Genomic DNA, 16,987 nt, shown 5'->3' on the forward strand with positions numbered 1-16,987 from the left:
CCCAGCTCCCCCCACCCCCGAGTCGCGAGTAGAAACCAGCTTGGTCTTGGCTCCTCCCCTTCGCCCCCGCGCACTCGGCCTCCCGGCGACCTGGAGCGCAACCCCGGCCTCCCGCGGGGGACTCCGCCGCAACTCGGCGGGGCTCCTGCGGGTGTCCCGGCCGCGCTGCGCCGGGAGCCGAGCCCCGAGCGCGGCCGCCGCGGGACGGCCTCGGGCTGGGCGGGGCCACGGCGAGGGCCAATCAGCGCGCGCGGCTGCGGCCGCCCCGCCCCGCCCGCCCCGCCCGCCCCGCCCCGCCCCGCGGGCTGCAACCTCCGCGGCCCAGCTCGGTCTTTTGAGCCACTGCATCCCCTAGCGGCGCAGACGTTCTTGCAGGCGCGGTCCCCCCCCCCCCAAAAAACACACAAACATAACCCGGACCCGCAGAGTCCGGTGGGGAAAAAAAGACTCCAGGTTCACCCCAGGGGACCTGGGTGCCAGGAGAGGGTGCTTCACCCGCAGGCATTCCCACCCGCTGGGCTGAGAGCCGGACCAGGGGACGGGGGTGGAAATGAAGACTTTATTCCCTCTTCACTCTGTCCTCTAAAATATTCCCCAACGCAGAGATTCCGCACAAGCAAGCGCTAAAGAATCCCCGCCCCGTGGTGAAGGCTACACGTGATGGGTGTGCGGGGAGCGCGTGGCCGTACAGCCCAGTCCTTCCAGACAGAGGAGTAAAGTGGATTTGGCAGCATGGACACTGCGAGCTTGGGTTTGGACTTTCTCTTGAATTCTCTCCTTAAATCTGGTGTCTGAAGTCACGGCTGAATATCCATATATGAAAAACAAAAAAGGAGATGCCTAATTTAAAAAAAAATTCTCCCACGTTTCTCCAGTGCCCACTTGGTCTCGCGTTTATTAGCGCGGCCCAGTAAAAGAGCATCGATTTTTCCTTTTATTCTGACCAACTCATCTCTCCTGGGCCAATGAAGCGGCCAGCATCCTTAGTCCAACTCACCACGCTCTCAAAACCTTTTAATTATTTATTTGCTGTCTTACATTCACCGGAAACCACTCCATAAGTAAAGAGAGCCGACCAGACACACACTTTTGCTAAGAGATCCGGGATTAACATGAAATTGAAAAAGAAAAGAAAGAAGTACTTATGCGCGTGTTACTCGGGAGTGTGTAAAATAGCCACCTTGAATCTAGTTCACAGCTTTGAGACGACCCAAGCCAGCACAAGATGGTCCTAGGCACCAACACCTACAAGCCCCCCAAAAAAGGCCAAAGGAGAGCCACCTTCGAGACCAGAAATATGCATGTATACACACACATATACATACATACACATAGCTGCTCGCGTCAGGATTTGAACACTTAACTTTCAGCGGCTAATAACTGTTGTTAAAATCCAAAATGCAAATGTTTGTGAAAAGGAGGCCTGCCCGCGTAGCGGCGCCTCTCTGAAAAATGTGGTAGTGACAAGAGACAGGATTATTCGTTTTAATTCAATCACCAGCCGAGCTACAGTGGGATGCAAAAGGGCGCTCCCTCCCTTGGAAAAATAAAAGATCTAGAAGGCCTCTGCAGGTCTGGGATGGTTTGGGGCTAGCAGAGAGAAGTGTGGGGCGGGAGGGGGGTCTTGAGGCTGGATGCCTAGGGTAATGGAGCCAGCCTGTAGGGGGTATTTAACATGTAATTCCCAGCCGGTCCGCCCCTGTTCCCGGACTGACAGTGGGTAATTGGGAAAGAGGACGTTGCTCTTTTGATGGCCCGCGCCGGCCAGTCTCGCCGACGCCACACTGAGTTTGACGTCACGGGCCCAGCCCCAGAGTCAGAAGCAAAGAGCAGGGTTGGGGGAGGGAAAAAAGAGGAGGGGGATACGGAGGAGGGCGGGCCGAGGTAGGCTCCGGGACCCACGGGGAAGGAAGGGGGAAGGGAGCAAGGCCCGGGAGACTGTGGCGCGTGGCCTGAGGCGGAGAGCTTGGCTGCGGGGGTCTGGGCCAGGCCAGGCGCCGGTCTGACCCGCCTCGCCGGCAAACGCCAGGCCAGGCTTCCTCCTCCCGGGGCGGGCGGGGGGGGAGGGGAGGGGGCTTGGGGCGGCGTGGGGGGGGAGGGAACGGGTGGTCCAGATTCTCCAGTTGCCTGAGCTCGCAAAGCCGTCCTGGCCTCCCGCGAAGACACGTCAGCGCCCTCCAGGCACACCTGGAGTGCCCCCTTCCCTGGCACCCAGGCCCTGTCCTAGCGTGGCGCGATCTCGCTCCTCCTGGGGAGCAGCTGGCCCAGCTTGGCTGGAGGTAAGAGGAGGCCACCGAGGAGGATGCTGTCGCCTGCGCTGCCTGGAGCCTCTGGCTTCTGTATTGCGCAAGGCCTCACGCACTAGGGTAAGGGGCTGATGAGCGATCTAGACGCCTGGGACTATGCATTGTGGAGCCGGGCAGGCAAAGGCACAGCCAGTGCCCTCCCGGAAGCCTCATCCTGAGGCCGAGAATGGGCAGTGGGAGCCAGTTAGGCTTTTCTGAAACCTAGGCCTTGAGGCAGCTGCAGATGTAGGCGTTAAGTTGTGCAGGGTATGTGTGCCCTCTTGGGGAAAGGGTAAGAAATTGAGTTGACTTTCTTTTTGGTTAGGGTAAACTGGGGCCCAACCCCTGCACACACATACACACACACACACACACACACACACAAACACACACGCCTATATGAAGATCCCTCCCACCCGCATTCCCAGGGGCGTTGAGACCCTATCCTAGTGGAAGTGGGCAAACCCAGCCCCCCCCCCCAGGCCCGGACGTTAAGTAGGTGGAGCGGGTGCCTCGGCCTCAGCATGGGGTCGCAGACCCAGAAGGCGTAAATTCACGCAACCAGCGCTCCCCTATCCCCCACCCCCACTGGAGCCTGGCGTCCGGTGCACCCAGGCGAGCTCCGCGGGGCCGTGCTGCGTAAAGATTCGGGCCTGAGGCATGATTGCAGATGGACGAACCTCAGGATCGAAGTCCTAAAGTTACTGGTCCGCGCAGGGGTAGAGAGAGTGCCTCGGGACGCCCGGGGCAGTCATTTGAGCGTGTTTACTTAAGGACTTTGCAAGCGTAGCGCGCGCGAAATAGTCGGATTTCCAGAGAGGCCGCAAATATTTGCAGGAGGGAGAAAGAAGCCTGGCCGCGCCGCTGAGTCCTCCCCTCGCCCCCCCTTCCGAGCCCCGGCGCCGGCTCGGGCCGACCTGAGCTCGGGGGATGACTGAAATGCAGCCGGGAACCTGCGGGGCTGGGGGGTGGGGGGGTGGGCAGAGCCACACCGAGGGCCAGGAACTGAAGCGCAGCCTGGGGCCTTGGCGAATCGGGAACAGAGGACAAGTCCCTTCCCATTCCAGCTCGATCAATCTTCCCGGGCTGAGATCGGTCAATAAAAACGGTGTGAAATGACCGTGGTCGCTGTGCATTTAAGGAGGAAGTGGAGGCCAGAGGTGTCGAGGCTGGCGCCGGCGACCCTCGCCAACGGGGTTCGCAGCCCCGCGCCGAGCAAGCATCAGGCCCCGGCGCAGGGCGTTGCCGTGAATCCAGTCGACCGCGCGGGGCCTTTCATTGGGTGTCTCCATTTTTACCGTGGCCATTGTTGAAACAATTAGCCGGAGACAATAAGCACGGAGAAGCGTTTAATTCTATTCAGTGCGCTAGCTGCAGACACTGGAGCTGGGGAGGACTGGCCCGGGCTAACCCGGAGGGTCTGTTTGGGAAGGTATAGTTTCTGTTCCTTACTCTTTGGGTAGGAGTTCGAAAGGGAAGTCTGAGGCCAGACCCGACTGAGACAGGTCTCGGCGGGAAGGACGTCCTGGGTCTCCCCAGCCCTAGCTGGGCACCACAGTGCCTTCCCGCCGCCGCGCGCGTCTCTGTGCCGGTTGGGTGGAGAAAAAGCCGGGAAAAGAGAGACGAGGCCTCTTAGCCTCGGTCACCCGAACCACATCCAAATTACCTTGCCAGTCAGGGGGAGGAGCAAAGCAGAGACCCCTGCATGTGTGGCTGACGCACCTCCATCTCCAAAGGAGCCACCCTCACTACCCACCACCATCCACCCCCACCCCCCAACCCCCCGCCTCTGTCTCGGCCTCGGGATTAGGTTACCCAGGCCGGGCGAGGATTTTTACTGGATACGAGAATAGCTCAGGTAATGCTGTATAAACAACTCGCCGGCTGCGGGGCGGGAGGGTTACGCCGGGGACACGGGCCCCAGGCGCCACCGACCAGCCGGGCTGAGCGCACGGAACCACGGGGTAGCGGGCTGTGGCGCGGTGTCCCGGGCTGCACAGGTTAAACACATAGTACATACAAATCACTGTACCTCTCACCGATGCCCCCTTTCTTTTTCCCGTATGAGCTGAAATGTAGAGAGAAGCCACGTCAAAAACGTGACGGAAACGCAACAGACAGGCTTGATCCCAGCTGGGAATGGGGGTAAGCAAAATCGAGCCTTCAAATACCACTCAGCGAGCAAGCCACTTGCAGAAGTAGAGATCCCAAAACCTCGCTGGCCATGGCAAGACGCTGGTGGTGGAAACGTCCAAATGGAAAACCCGCAGCTGAACGAGCTATGTACCGACAGCTCTCCTCCCGGCTCCCACGCCCACCCGCTCTGGGCTTGGGGTCTACCTTCCCTGCGAAATGAGCCACCGCTGGGGGTGGGTCTACTTAGGCCCTCTTTTTGTTTTACTTGTTCATCTATCACTGTTTAAAACCCGAAAGGAACCCAGTTCCGGACAGGAGGAGAGGCCGAGGGAAGAGATGCTCTCTGCGATTACCCCTTGCACCCCGCCCGGGCTCGGGCCTGCAGCTTCGAGGGATCCTGACCCTCCCGCGGCCACCACGTCTTTCCCCGCTTGAGAAAACCCCCGATTGTAGCAAGATAAAAACCGAGTAGGCTGGGGGCGGAGAGGAAAGGGGCTGACGGACCGGGAGAAGATAGGGGATTTCTGCTTTCGAGTTGAACCGGGCACCCGTGAGGGGGATGGTAACTGGAGGGGTCTCTCTCACTCTCCTGGCCTTGGCAATTTGGGGACAAATAAGGAAAAAAAGAAAGGACTGAGGCTCCCCAGCGGGGAGGCGCAGTTACCCCAGTTGCACCCGCGGCGTGGCTGAGCGCCCTGAGCGCGCTCTTTCGGGTCCTGGCCTCTCCTCCCAGAAGGTTCTGGAGGCTTAACTGCTGAAGCCCTTGAGACCCTGGTCCCCGCACCCAGTAAAGTCGTGAACCAGACACTTGTACGCTTGGACCACGGAATCTTAGCATTTGGGGCATACAAGGTGGTGCCCTGGAGACTCGGGCCGCCGGCCTCGGTCACCTGTCCCATTTCCCCCGACCACCCAGCGAGCACAAGCGCTTTTCCCGAGCCCCGAGCGGGCGCCAGCCCCTGGGCGCTTGCCCCAGCACTGCCCCAGCTGCTCCCGGTGTGCGCTTCCGTAGAAGATGGGCTTTATCCTGGGGATAAATTGGGATGTGACTGTGGAGGGGCCAATTCACCCTGGGCACCAAGGGCAGCGGGGAGGTGGGAAGTGTTGCGTAGCCAGGGCAGGTAAAACCGGGAAGGATGGTTCTGCCCCAGATCCCGGGGATGGCAGGGACGGGATTTTTAAAAACTTGAATCCTCGCTGCCTTTGGCCGCTCTAGTGAACCCCTAGAAAAAAGCTGAGAATATTCCTGGCTCTGTTAGTGCGAAGCAAGGCTTCGGGTGCACCCCAGGCTTCTCCCCAGGCTCTGGGCTAGCGCTTGGCTCACCGCCGCCCACCACCTTGTGAATCCCAGCAATTAGTTACATAAAATAAAACAGCATCCGGACACACGTGCCTTCTTCACTAGCGGCTGCAGACCTTTTGCGGCAGGACAAGCCCCGGCCTCCCAGAACGCCTTGGCAATGGTTCCCCCTCCCCGCAGACTGCGCTCCCGGCCAACGACGCCCCAGACCCCGTAGCCCCCCCCCCCCGCAGTGAAGAGAAAGGGGGCTCCCTCGTTCAAATCGTTAGGGTGAAAAATAGAAGTAATTAGAAATACTGGGTTGGCACACAAAGACTGCGGAGAGGAACAACACATACCTATGTGTGAAATGGCTCAGACACCGACAATGAAACAGCCCCTGGAGATTGTCAAAATAGCCCACAGCGAAGACTTCCCACTCGGGCCCTACCCACCGTGTTAAGATCCCTAATTCTCTGCCACCTTCTACCTCGGGGAGGGCACAAATGGCGAGAAGGCGGCCTCCCAGGACAGCTCCCACATAGCTGCAACTTCCCCAAGGTCTTTGTACGGCTCTGGGCTAGTGGCATCCCTGCAGAAAGGAGGAGGCCAGGGATGGATCCTCCCATATCCTTAGTGCCCCCCTGCCTGACCCCCATGCTGTGTACCTTCGGGCAAGAAACTGGGCTTCAGATGGTAAATAAAGGAAAATACACACTGCTCTATGTGCAGGCTTTGGGTAGTCGTAGAACCACCCAGTACTGGCCAAGTCAGAGTGCCTGGTGGGCTGAGGAGCTCAGCCACCCGCCGGCATCCTCCAGGCCCAGCTGTCTGCTCAAGCCAGGAACCTCCAGCTTCACCCAGCTGCAGGCTTGAACCAGGAAGCTGGGCCTTCGGCTAGATCTCAACTTGGGCATCAGTCAGAGTGCATGCCAGCTGACACCCCTTAGGTCCCCATCTATCTGAACAGACACCACACCCAATCCTGGCCCAAGCTGGTGGGGGCTACTGCAATTCTTCCGAATGATGCAATTAGCTAACAGGAAGCCCCCTACCCACAAGTAGCTATTTGAGCTGCAAGCCCCTCATATACAGTCACCTGGATGGGCTCAAGCTGCCGAGACTAGGTGGTCAGCAGCCCATCACCAGCAACTACCGAGAGGGAGGGAGGGAGGGAGGGAGGGAGGGAGGGAGGCTGAAGGGCTGGGGAAAGGATATTTCACTATTTACCCCTTCGAAATCCACATCCACAACCTCAAGGTGGACGTGAGCAACAGGGGAGGAAAGGACCAGGAAAAAAGGGAACCAAGCCTACACCAGGGGGAGGTGCCCTGGGTGGAATCAATCCGGTGGGTCTCCTCGGGCACCCTGTGGTATCTAAGAGGAGGAAAGGACACGTACAAATTAAACTGTCCTGCCTGGACCCACTAGGCTTCCCTTCCATTTTAACACCATCCGTCCTTGGGAAGGGGTCCTACCTCTTAGTGACATCATGGAGATCTGTTGGTTCCAAGTCCCAGGAGACAGTCTAAATCTTGCCTTCCATACAGCCCTAGTTACTAGTCACCCTCTCTGAGAGGCTGTGGGGTTTTGCACCCACCTCAGGGTGCCTCTGGGAGCAAAGGCATGCCTCCCGACCTGGGAGGGGGGGATGTCAGATGCCAAAACATCTGGGTTCCAACTTTATCTTACAGCGCACATCTGGTTCTTAAATTATATGCAGAGACAATGAGCGTAAACATACACTTGTAAGCAGAGAAAAATAAACACGGAATTGACACTTGGAGGCTGAGCCTCCTTCAGAGAAAGGCTCCCGGGCAAATGAGTTCTTTTCTCCCGTCTTTTGCCTTCCCTGCCATAGAAAACGTGCCCAGTCCTTCCCAACCATTCCTACCACTTCTTTTTTTTCTCTCTCCATTTTTCCTCTGTGTTCCTACTTCTTACTAGCCCTTCCTCTCAAACAAGGACGCCCGCACACTCCTCCACCGCGTTCCCCCAAGGTCACCGCAGAAAGCCCAAAGATTCCCAGCGAGCAGAAAGAACAATGAGAACCGGGGTCCAGGTCGCTTCCTTCCCGAGGCGGCTGTCGGCGCGGAGCCGAGACCTCCTCCCAGTGCTCGGCACGTGGAGCAGCGAGGGGGAGCGCGGAGGGAGGGAGGGAGCCGTGCTCACTGACCTGGGCGGCTTGCTCCAGAAGGCCAGCTGTTTTTTATTTTATTATTATTTTTTTTTTTTTCCACCCGACTTGCCGGAGATCTGAAGGTAGCAGTGACAGGCAGAGTTCGCCGGTGCGGCCGCCGCAGCCTCGCCCGGGTCCGCGCCGCGCCGCCGGAGCAGCGGCTCTCCGGGCTCTCGGGCGGGCTTCCAGCGAGAGGGGAGCCCGGCGCGAGCGCGCCCTCGCCCGCAGCCCCCTCCCCTGCGCCCGCCCCCGCTCTCCGCCGAGAGCCGAGCTCTTCCGGGTTGCGGGGGGGGGGGGAGCGGGCGGCAGGGGGAGGGAAGAAGAACGAGGGGAGGGAGTGACGATCACCCCCTTTTGCAAACACGCAAACCGCACACGGGGGGCGGGGGTGAAACTGAGAGAGCTGGAGGGGGCGGGGGAGGAACCGCGCCTGAAATGGGACCTGCGCCTACCCAGGCGGCCGCGGTCCTCGGTGTCGCCGGGGCTGCGGACTGGGTGGTTCCCACAGGCATCAACACCTCGACTGCGCTTTCCCTCTCACTTTTGGAAGAAGTGGGGGGACCCTATGGGAACGTGTACGGGTACAGCCAGTGACTAAGCAAGGCAGTCTCCAAACTAATGAGTGCCTCGGTCCCCGGGGCGCTGCGCCTTCAAGCCCCCCGCCCTCTGCCCCGCCGGCTAATCGAACTCAGAAGGGGAGCGCTCCCGGACTAAGGGTGCTGCGGCTGCTCAGACCCCACATGGGCGCACAGACTGAAGGCTGGGAAGGACCCTCCTAACCATCAAGGGCTTTTGTTTTGCTTTGCTTTTTAAGTTTTTTAAAGAAGACTTTTGGGGGCGGGGTGTGTACCTCCAGGGAAAATGCCACAAGGCATGAGAAACATGGAGAAGTAAAATGTGTGAAGGAAGATCTCACCCTCTTTGGCTAGCCCGGACCCAGTCAACTGCTGCACTTCTAAGGGAGTCTTCTCCCTTCTTTCCTTCCCCACCCAAACAGCGAAAGATCAAAATCATACGCGGAATCTGTCATGAATAAATTTCAGCAAGAGTAAAATGAAACTCCATAAACACTGGGGTAGAAAGGGTCAGCGTCCATTTGTTTTGACAGGTCGAGTTTTCCCTTCACAATATTTATACAAAAAGAATATGGAGACTGACTTTAAAAATAAATACATCTTTGGGGAGAAATAAAACAAAATTTGTCCATGGCTGGGCCAGAAAGTCAAGAAGTTTCTGGAGCTCTCGCTGGTTGGGTTGGAAGGAGTGGCCCGGTTTCCTAGGGCGACGCATTAAGGTGTAGCCAGTCCCAGGGCGGTAGGGTAAAACCACTGGTCAGAGCCCAGAGAACCCGCAGTGCGGGTGGAAGGGGAGCCGAGGCTGGAGGAGAAAGAAAACCGAAGGCCCAGAAACGTGGGGTTAGGTTAGAGAAGCGTGGGCACCGTGAATGGAGAGAGGGATCGGGTAGGGGAGCGGTGGTGCCACGATGGGCAACATTTCGCCCTAGGAGGGGTCCGTGGCCTGCCTTTAGCCCCGATAAACCCCAAAAAACTGTTCCTCAACGCAGACGTAGACACTGCATCCCTCTGCGCCCCCACTGCAGACCCTGGTTGAGTAGAAACTCTAAGTGGGCCGAGCAGCGCAACACTCGCCAGTCTGGCCAAGAGCAAAGAAAACAGTCTCCAGGCCCTGAGGTGCCCCCCAGCCTCACCCGCCCGTCGTTAGCCCCGCAGCCCCTCAGCACTGTCCTTCTGCCTTCTGCCACCAAGTGGCAGAGCCACGCTGTCCCCACGTGCTTGGAGGACGCGGAGAAGGCCACCCTCTCCACAGTCTGTGCCCAACCTGTTGCCTGGACGCTCCCCGCGGGACTGCCTGGGCCGTGGAAGGAAAGCCAGCCCCCCCCCCCGAGACGTTCACACACACACACACACACACACACACATCTCTCCCTCCGCTCAAGCTGACTAGTGGGAGCGTATTTGTCACCCAGGTGGCGACAGCCCTCTCCTTCGCCTCTTTTGCCAGGTGTTATGTAGCTCGAACCCCCAGCTGTCTGTCCGCTAGGCTGGTGGAGCGGGTTTGCTCCTCCCCAGCCTCTCCTTCCCATTTCTAGGCGCCTTTTGAGCTCCTTGTTGTTTGCGCTCCTCTTTTTCCTTACCCTCCCACCACCACCACCAAGTTCACCTACAGCCTGAAAGCCCTTTCCCCTAGAATCTGGGTCCCACGGTGCGGTGACATATTCCGAGACCTGAGACAGTCTTTATTCTTTCGTCTCCCAGTCCTCCTCCCCGACCCCGGCCACCAGGCCCTGCGCGCCTGCCCGCCCGCGGGCCACTTCCCCGGAGCCTGGCTCGGGTGGGCCAGGCTTTTTTGCGGACGCGGGCACCAGTTCTGAAGAGCTAAAGGGATGCGCAATTGTGATCACGCGCACACACTCTCCATCACTCGAAAACCACCAACGGAAGGAAAGTCGCTGCTAATGGAGATTTAAAAAAGAAAAGCCAAAGGACTTCATAAAAAAATGAACAGTTTTTTTTTTTTTTTACTGCAATGTCCAAGAAAAGGCAAGGTTGAACACCCCCGCCCCCCGCAAGTTTTGCTGTTCCCATGGACAGAGGAGTGACTTCTTCCAGACCTGGAGGAGATGAGAAGGTGGGGAGGACATGAGGTAAAGAAAGGAGAGAATGTGTTTTGAGAAGTAAACAAAGTGAGGGAAAGGCTACTGGTCACTTAGTCACATTTCCTGGGCAGAAAAAAACAGTACTGAAGATTTATTCTGGATTCATGCTTCGTGGCCGTCAGCTGGGCACAGTCCAAAGCTATTGCTTTAATGAAGCTACAGATCGCATCCTGAATTTTAAGAATGATTACTGCGTCTTGAAGTATGTGGGTGTGTGTGTGCGCGCGCGCGCACGTGGGCACACTATACTCCTTATTCAGGGACGTGACTGTGTATTGCACAGTATGGAGCAAGGGAGCCCAGCTGGCTCGCAGGCTGCTTGGACCTGACCCTTACTGAGAGGACTGGAGGCTCCTCTTCCCAGATGTTAGTGAATATGTTCATTAAAGACATTTGAGTCCTCAGAACAAACAGCTAAGGCACAAAGGCCCAGATGCCCTTAATGGCCACTTAGCTCCAGGTTCTCCACCACTGGTCACTTTTCCCCTACCTTGCATCCCAGTGCTCTGCCGGGGGCGGAGTCTTTTTGAGTCCTCTTGCCCTCCACCAGAGCACCTGCTGCTGACCTTTCCACTACGTAAGCCTGTAGGATCCACATCTTCCTTTCCAGCTGCGGATCTGTGGTTGAGCTGGCTAGGGAGATACACTGAGGCTGTCAGGCCTGGGGACAAATCTTGGCTTTGGGACTTTTTCTGGAGGCAAATGAGTCACCCTAGTTGCTATCAGCATCCCATTAAATCCCAAGGTGTGTTCATCAGGTTTTCCGAGGCCACAAGCTAAGGCATTTGATTGGACTTGAAATATAACGCAGAAATCGCTGGGCACGTGGAGGGAGAAGATGGATTAGTAAATGACTAACAGACAATAGGAACACGGAGCCCAGATCTCAGTGATGATGGCCATAGAGATACAAGGTTCATCTGCTAGATTTTGTTTTTTATAAAGGAGACCCTCCCCCCTATAAGAAACAGATAATCGCTGGCAGAATCTCCAGTCTTTCTAAGAATGTGCGGTCAGTTAGAGTTTTGTATGTAGGGCCAAGCAACTTGTGTTCATACTGTATGCTTGCAGGCTCTCAACATTCCATTTATTCTCCCCTTAAACCAGTAAATATTTTTCTCTCTGTCCATCAGTCTTCAACATCATCCCACTTTTTAATTCTTTTTAAACCTTTTGATATACTCCAAGATTGCTTTAGGTCTTTCAAGTGACAAGTTGCTCAAATATTAGCCTAGCTCTAATTTTCCAAGCCAGGTGTGATGGCTGATTCTTGGACTCCCAGAGCCCGGGCAGCTGAGGTAGGAAGATCATAAGTTTAAGGTCAGCCTAGATTACATAATGAATTCCAGTCTGACATGAAGTAGAATAACACCCGGTCTCAGAATACAAACACAACCAAAAGAAAAAGCTAATCTTCCATCACTTTCACTGGCTTTTAGTTTATGATAAATGTGCAGAAGAAGGGTGGGAGTTAGAAGGGCGCAAAGGAATTATGGCCAAGAACCCAATTTTTTCATTTTCTCTTCTTCCTTCTCCCCCTCTTAATAGAACGTTTATATTAAGCTCGCCTATCAGGACTGTGTCTTCCCGAGGGAGAACTGCAGTCTCATTGGGGGTGGGTGACGGTGGGGGGGGGAGGGTTGGGTAATATGGACCTATGAATGTCTCAAATGAAAGTTTCAAAAGCAAACACTGGAAATTAAAAAAAAATGAGACCTATTCCACCCAGGCGTCCTAAATAAATAGCCCCGTTTGCAAATTCCTATCAATTATTACGTGATGGGAAAAAATCCTATCTGAAAATAAAGCACGTGGACGAGGAGAATTTTAATTAAATCTTACTGTGGATATAATAGCATGGAAGTGATTTTTCATTCGGCGCTTGCCTGCTCACCAGTGTTTTATGGCGTTTTCTTGCCTCTGACTTTATTTTAAAATATTAGACGAGGTGGAGAATTATAAACGACTCTTTCCTTATCTGTACCGCTCACATATCCAGGATCAGAGGAGCTGATTAAGAAAGAAGTCAGAGGCAACGTTGGATTCATAATGATTTGGAATAATGAATCCTTATCTCTGTTTTCCAGATTATCAGCCTTTCAGCTCCCAATGTTTTGTTACATGGGATAATTTATTGCATCTAATACATCACAATGAATCTGATGGTAGAAAGTGATGGCCAACGTTGTGAAAAGGGGGCCCTTATTTTTTTATCCTGGGGCAATGAAACTGCTTTTTGCAGTTTTTAATTGGGAAAATATAAGGTAGATCTGATAAAAAATTTTAAAAAGGGGGGTGGAGAGCTGGGTATAATCTTGCCTGCCCCTGCTTTACCAAGCTGCTCTTTAATTAGTGTGTCAATTTCAGGCTGAAATTAACAAGATCGACCTGAAACTGGTGCTTAGTTTTTTTCCCCCAGTGCTGAGATCCTAATTTTTAACATGATTTATTTTTATGAAAAAGCAGATAATTAATCATAAACACTGACTGAAGCACCGGGCCAAGTTAAGATAAAATGCCATTTGCATCTTTATGTAGAAAGATACCAATAATGTTATTTTTTTTTTTTTTGAGTTTTCTGGCCCCTCTCCATCTTTCTTGCCTCCAATGCAATTGGTACCCCCATTGCTTACTCCAGCCCCAACCCAAGTAAATGAGGGGGGAAAAATCGATTCCAGGTTTCTCTGAATATTCACTGCTCTTGTTTATAAAAGTACACACATGCGTGCACACACACACACACACACAGAAAGAGAGAGAGAGAGAGAGAGAGGGAGGGAGGGAGAGAGGGAGCTCTCCTGGCTTTGTCTGTTAACAGACGCAGAATATGCATAGGTTTAATTTTCTTAGAGAACAAGGGTGGGTGGATCCTCCCAGACTGACTCCACCTCACCCCACACCTTTTCTCTCACCAACTTCCTTCCATTTTAGAAAGAAGAAGGACACACATCTCATTTAATGGCTAATTAGTTCCAATAATTGGCATTTTTGTTTCTTTTGTCTCTCGTCCTAACACCAAAAGAACAAAAGCCATGGAAATGCAACAGGCATTACTGGCCTCTTACAGAGCAGATTTCAGAATCCAAGACTCAGCCAGCAGCTCACTCACACCATGGCCACATCAGGCTTAGGGACTCAGAAGGGGCAAATGTCATCAGTAATTTGCTTTTAACCTTTCTGCGCCTGTTGATTACTTTCTGGCTGCTTGGATCAAATCATCACTGGAAATATGCAAACCAGTGAAAAGAGATTCATACATATTCGCTCTCCATTTGTTTCTCCTGACGTCAGATCATAATTTATTGGTAATTGGATGGCTTGCATCCGAATACTGCTTGTCTGAAATTCCCCCATATCTCTCTAGGTTGCAGAAGATTTTGTACAGGCAAGTGGGGAAAAGATTTGGGTCTTTTTCTACTGTGAGTTAGTTTCTGTTCACCATAATCCCCTGTGGTCTCCCCCATTTTCTCCCACACTTAAGAACATTTACTTGTGGGCTTAGCAGTTAAGGCACTTGTCTGCGAAGCCTAAGGACCCAGGTTTCATTCCCTAGTACCCCCATAAACCAGATGGACAAGGTGGCACATGTGTCTGGAGTTTGTTTGCAGTAGCTAGAGGTCCTGGAGCACCCATTCTCTGACCCCTCCCTCAAATAAATGAGTTTTTAAAAAGAACATTTACTTCTTACTGTGTGAAACCCGGTGGTTTTTAAAATTTTTTTCCTGGTACTATAACTTCCCAACCAGTTCTTGAGACTGAATTGTGCTAACAAGGACTAGATGGAAGAAATTGTGTGTGTGTACACACACACACACACACACACATATATGTGCGCACGCGCAAAAGCAGGGATGGGATCCGAGGAGACAAAGTATCCTTTCAGCCTACTTAGATGTCCAAGTGTCCAAAAGTGATCCCATCCTTCCCACCTTACAGATTTCCCATGCCTGGAATCACCTAAGATTTTCTTTCTTAAGTTCAAGTCTTTTATTCCTGAGCTTGCCTCACACCCTCAAGCAAAAAAGATACCGAAATAACTCTGGTATCTTGAAAGCTTGAATTTTTATTATGAAGATGCATCAGGATGTAGGTTTATGTAGAGGCAGACCCTTGAATTTTTGAGCCACTTCCCCTTTTTCTTTTAGTTCACTGTGGCCTTACTACAATGGACCTCCGGTTTTGAGTTCCAGTTCTGCATTTAATATTGCAAGCCTTTCCTCATCCCCTTCTCCTGCCTTCTCTTCCCCTTTTCCTCTCTTCCCTTCTCTTTCTTTATGACACATCACTCCAAGAATTTCAAGTATCAATTATAAGTAATATTAATTTCTCAGTCCCAGCCAGCGAAGTGCAGATGGTCTGATAGGGACATGAAAGCAGGGTCTCCATAGATGAAGCAGACCACTGGAGCCTACTGGGCCGGCTCCCATGCCCAGCTGAACATTCAATTTTCCGGCATTATCTCCGCACTTAAACTCGCTTTCTCCATTTCTGTGCCAAGATAAATTTGCATAATATTTGCAGCTGTAATTAGCTGATGCGCATCTCCCAGCTTCCCCCCCTTGTGCTCCCCCTGCATTTGGTCTTCTATTGATGCCACGTTTGATCTTTAATATCACAGGATTCCCGATAGAGCATTGCATATCTTATCTTCTGGGCTCCGAAATCTTTTAAGAAGGAGGGGGAAAGGAGGGGAGGGTGCTGGGGACCATCGTGAGTGTGGAGGACGAAGGTCTCACTACTCCGTGTGTGAAAAGGTTTACCAGTCCAGGGACTGGCGAGTTGGGGTACAGTGGGGGTCAAGGGGGGCATTCCTCAGGAGGGGGGCAGTCTTGAAAAATGTGTTACGATTTGACTCAGAGTGTGGCCATGAGGACACTGGGGAGCTGGGAGGTGGACAAGGTGTTGGGGAGCGTGGTTGAGCTGCCCTCACTCTGGGCCCTTGAGCCCTTAGCAAAACCTCTCTCCCCTTCAGTAGAAATTGGAACTTTTTGAGGCCCCTCATCTGCCCATCTGTTTGTCTTCTGCTCGTACACAGCACAGTACTCAGGAACACGGTTTCATCCTGAATGAAATGAAACATGCAAAAAAGAAGAGATAATGAAGAACGAGAAGAAAGCAAAGGGAAAGCTACTAGGAAGAAGAGAGGACGGGTGGCCTCCCCTTCGCCAGAAGAACTGCACAACGGCCCGGTCCTCGTGGTTACTGTTAATTTGGTTCCAAATTGGGGGTTTTCAGATGCCCTGTAGGAGAGAAGGCTTGAGTTAAAGGAGCCACTGGAGGTAGCCGTATTTGTGGGAATCTAGAAAGGGAGAGACAGAGAGAGGAGAGCAAAGGAAAGAGGGGGGTGGGAAAGAAGACAGGAGAGTCGATTTTCATGCCAATCACTGGAACAAATAGCTAACATTTAACGTTTACACCCGCACTGGCGGCGCCCTGGCGCTCCGCGGACCTGGAGCCCGGCTAAAATGTCCCGAAAGCCTTTGGAGAAAACGAGTTTCCAGCTATCAGGTTCTCCCCATCTCCCTCCTTTCATAAGGCTTCGGTTTCAGGCTGGACTTGTCCAATGTCTGCAAGCTCCTAAGTGAGTGTCAAGGAGGCAAGTATCAAGTAGCGCCGGGGTCAAGGCGATTTAGTTAACCTTGGGGACGCTCGAGGCTGAAACTTGTGTGGGACTCTGCGGGGGAGGGGAAGGCGCAAGGAAGGAAGGAAGGAAGGAAGGAAGGAAGGAAGGAAGGAAGGAAGGATGGATGGATGGATGGATGGATGGATGGATGGATGGACGGACGGACGGACGGACGGACAGACGGATGGCTGGAGCGATGGTGGGGAAGGCTCTGTACTAAGGGAAGGATCTGGAGCTGGTTTGAGGGGGTAGGGCAGCCCTCTGCCCCGCCCTGGCCTCCTCTGGCTTCGTGGAGGAAAGTTAAAACTCAAGAGAAAGTTCCCTTACAGAATCCTGCTTTATTCTTTCCAGCACAGCCAGTTTCTGAAACCATAGGTGAGAAAAGCGTGGTCTTAACCTTGACTTTAAAAGAATTTTGTTGTCTCCAGGCCTCAGTTTCCCCTGATGATAGACCCTTGAGGAGCGTGAACAAAGGGATGGCCAGGGTCGCTGGGGCACGCAGCGGGCCTGGGCGGCGAGGCGGCTGCGGTAGGCTCTGCCGAGCGCCCTCGGGTCACCTGGGCAGCCGCATTCCGCCAATGCGCCTCCAGACGCACTGGGGGGCACCGTGCGACCGCGTGGGAGCCCCACCGGCGAGGGCCTGGGAGCCCTCTGGAGCCCCGTTAGAGGAGCTGCCCCATGGCCAGGAGCGCTGGCCATCACCCAGGAGTCACTGTCACCCAAGTGCAGCGCCGGGGCGCAGGCCCGCACTCCTTAGGTACCTCTGCCCCGCCTGCTGCCTCTCGGGCTTGGAAAGGGAGAGGGCTCT

General features: G+C 54.0%; 1 long non-coding RNA gene across 1 annotated transcript; it reads left to right on the forward strand.

Annotated features, from left to right (window-relative positions):
- Positions 1-2,159: 2,159 nt before the first annotated feature.
- Positions 2,160-5,770, forward strand: LOC123455028. The gene is made up of 3 exons (XR_006633648.1): positions 2,160-2,279; positions 4,354-4,430; positions 4,719-5,770. It is a non-coding gene; the product is annotated as an uncharacterized LOC123455028 (long non-coding RNA).
- Positions 5,771-16,987: the final 11,217 nt, after the last annotated feature.

Source organism: Jaculus jaculus, chromosome 15, assembly GCF_020740685.1.
Source record: "Jaculus jaculus isolate mJacJac1 chromosome 15, mJacJac1.mat.Y.cur, whole genome shotgun sequence".
In the NCBI taxonomy this organism is placed as follows: domain Eukaryota; kingdom Metazoa; phylum Chordata; class Mammalia; order Rodentia; family Dipodidae; genus Jaculus; species Jaculus jaculus.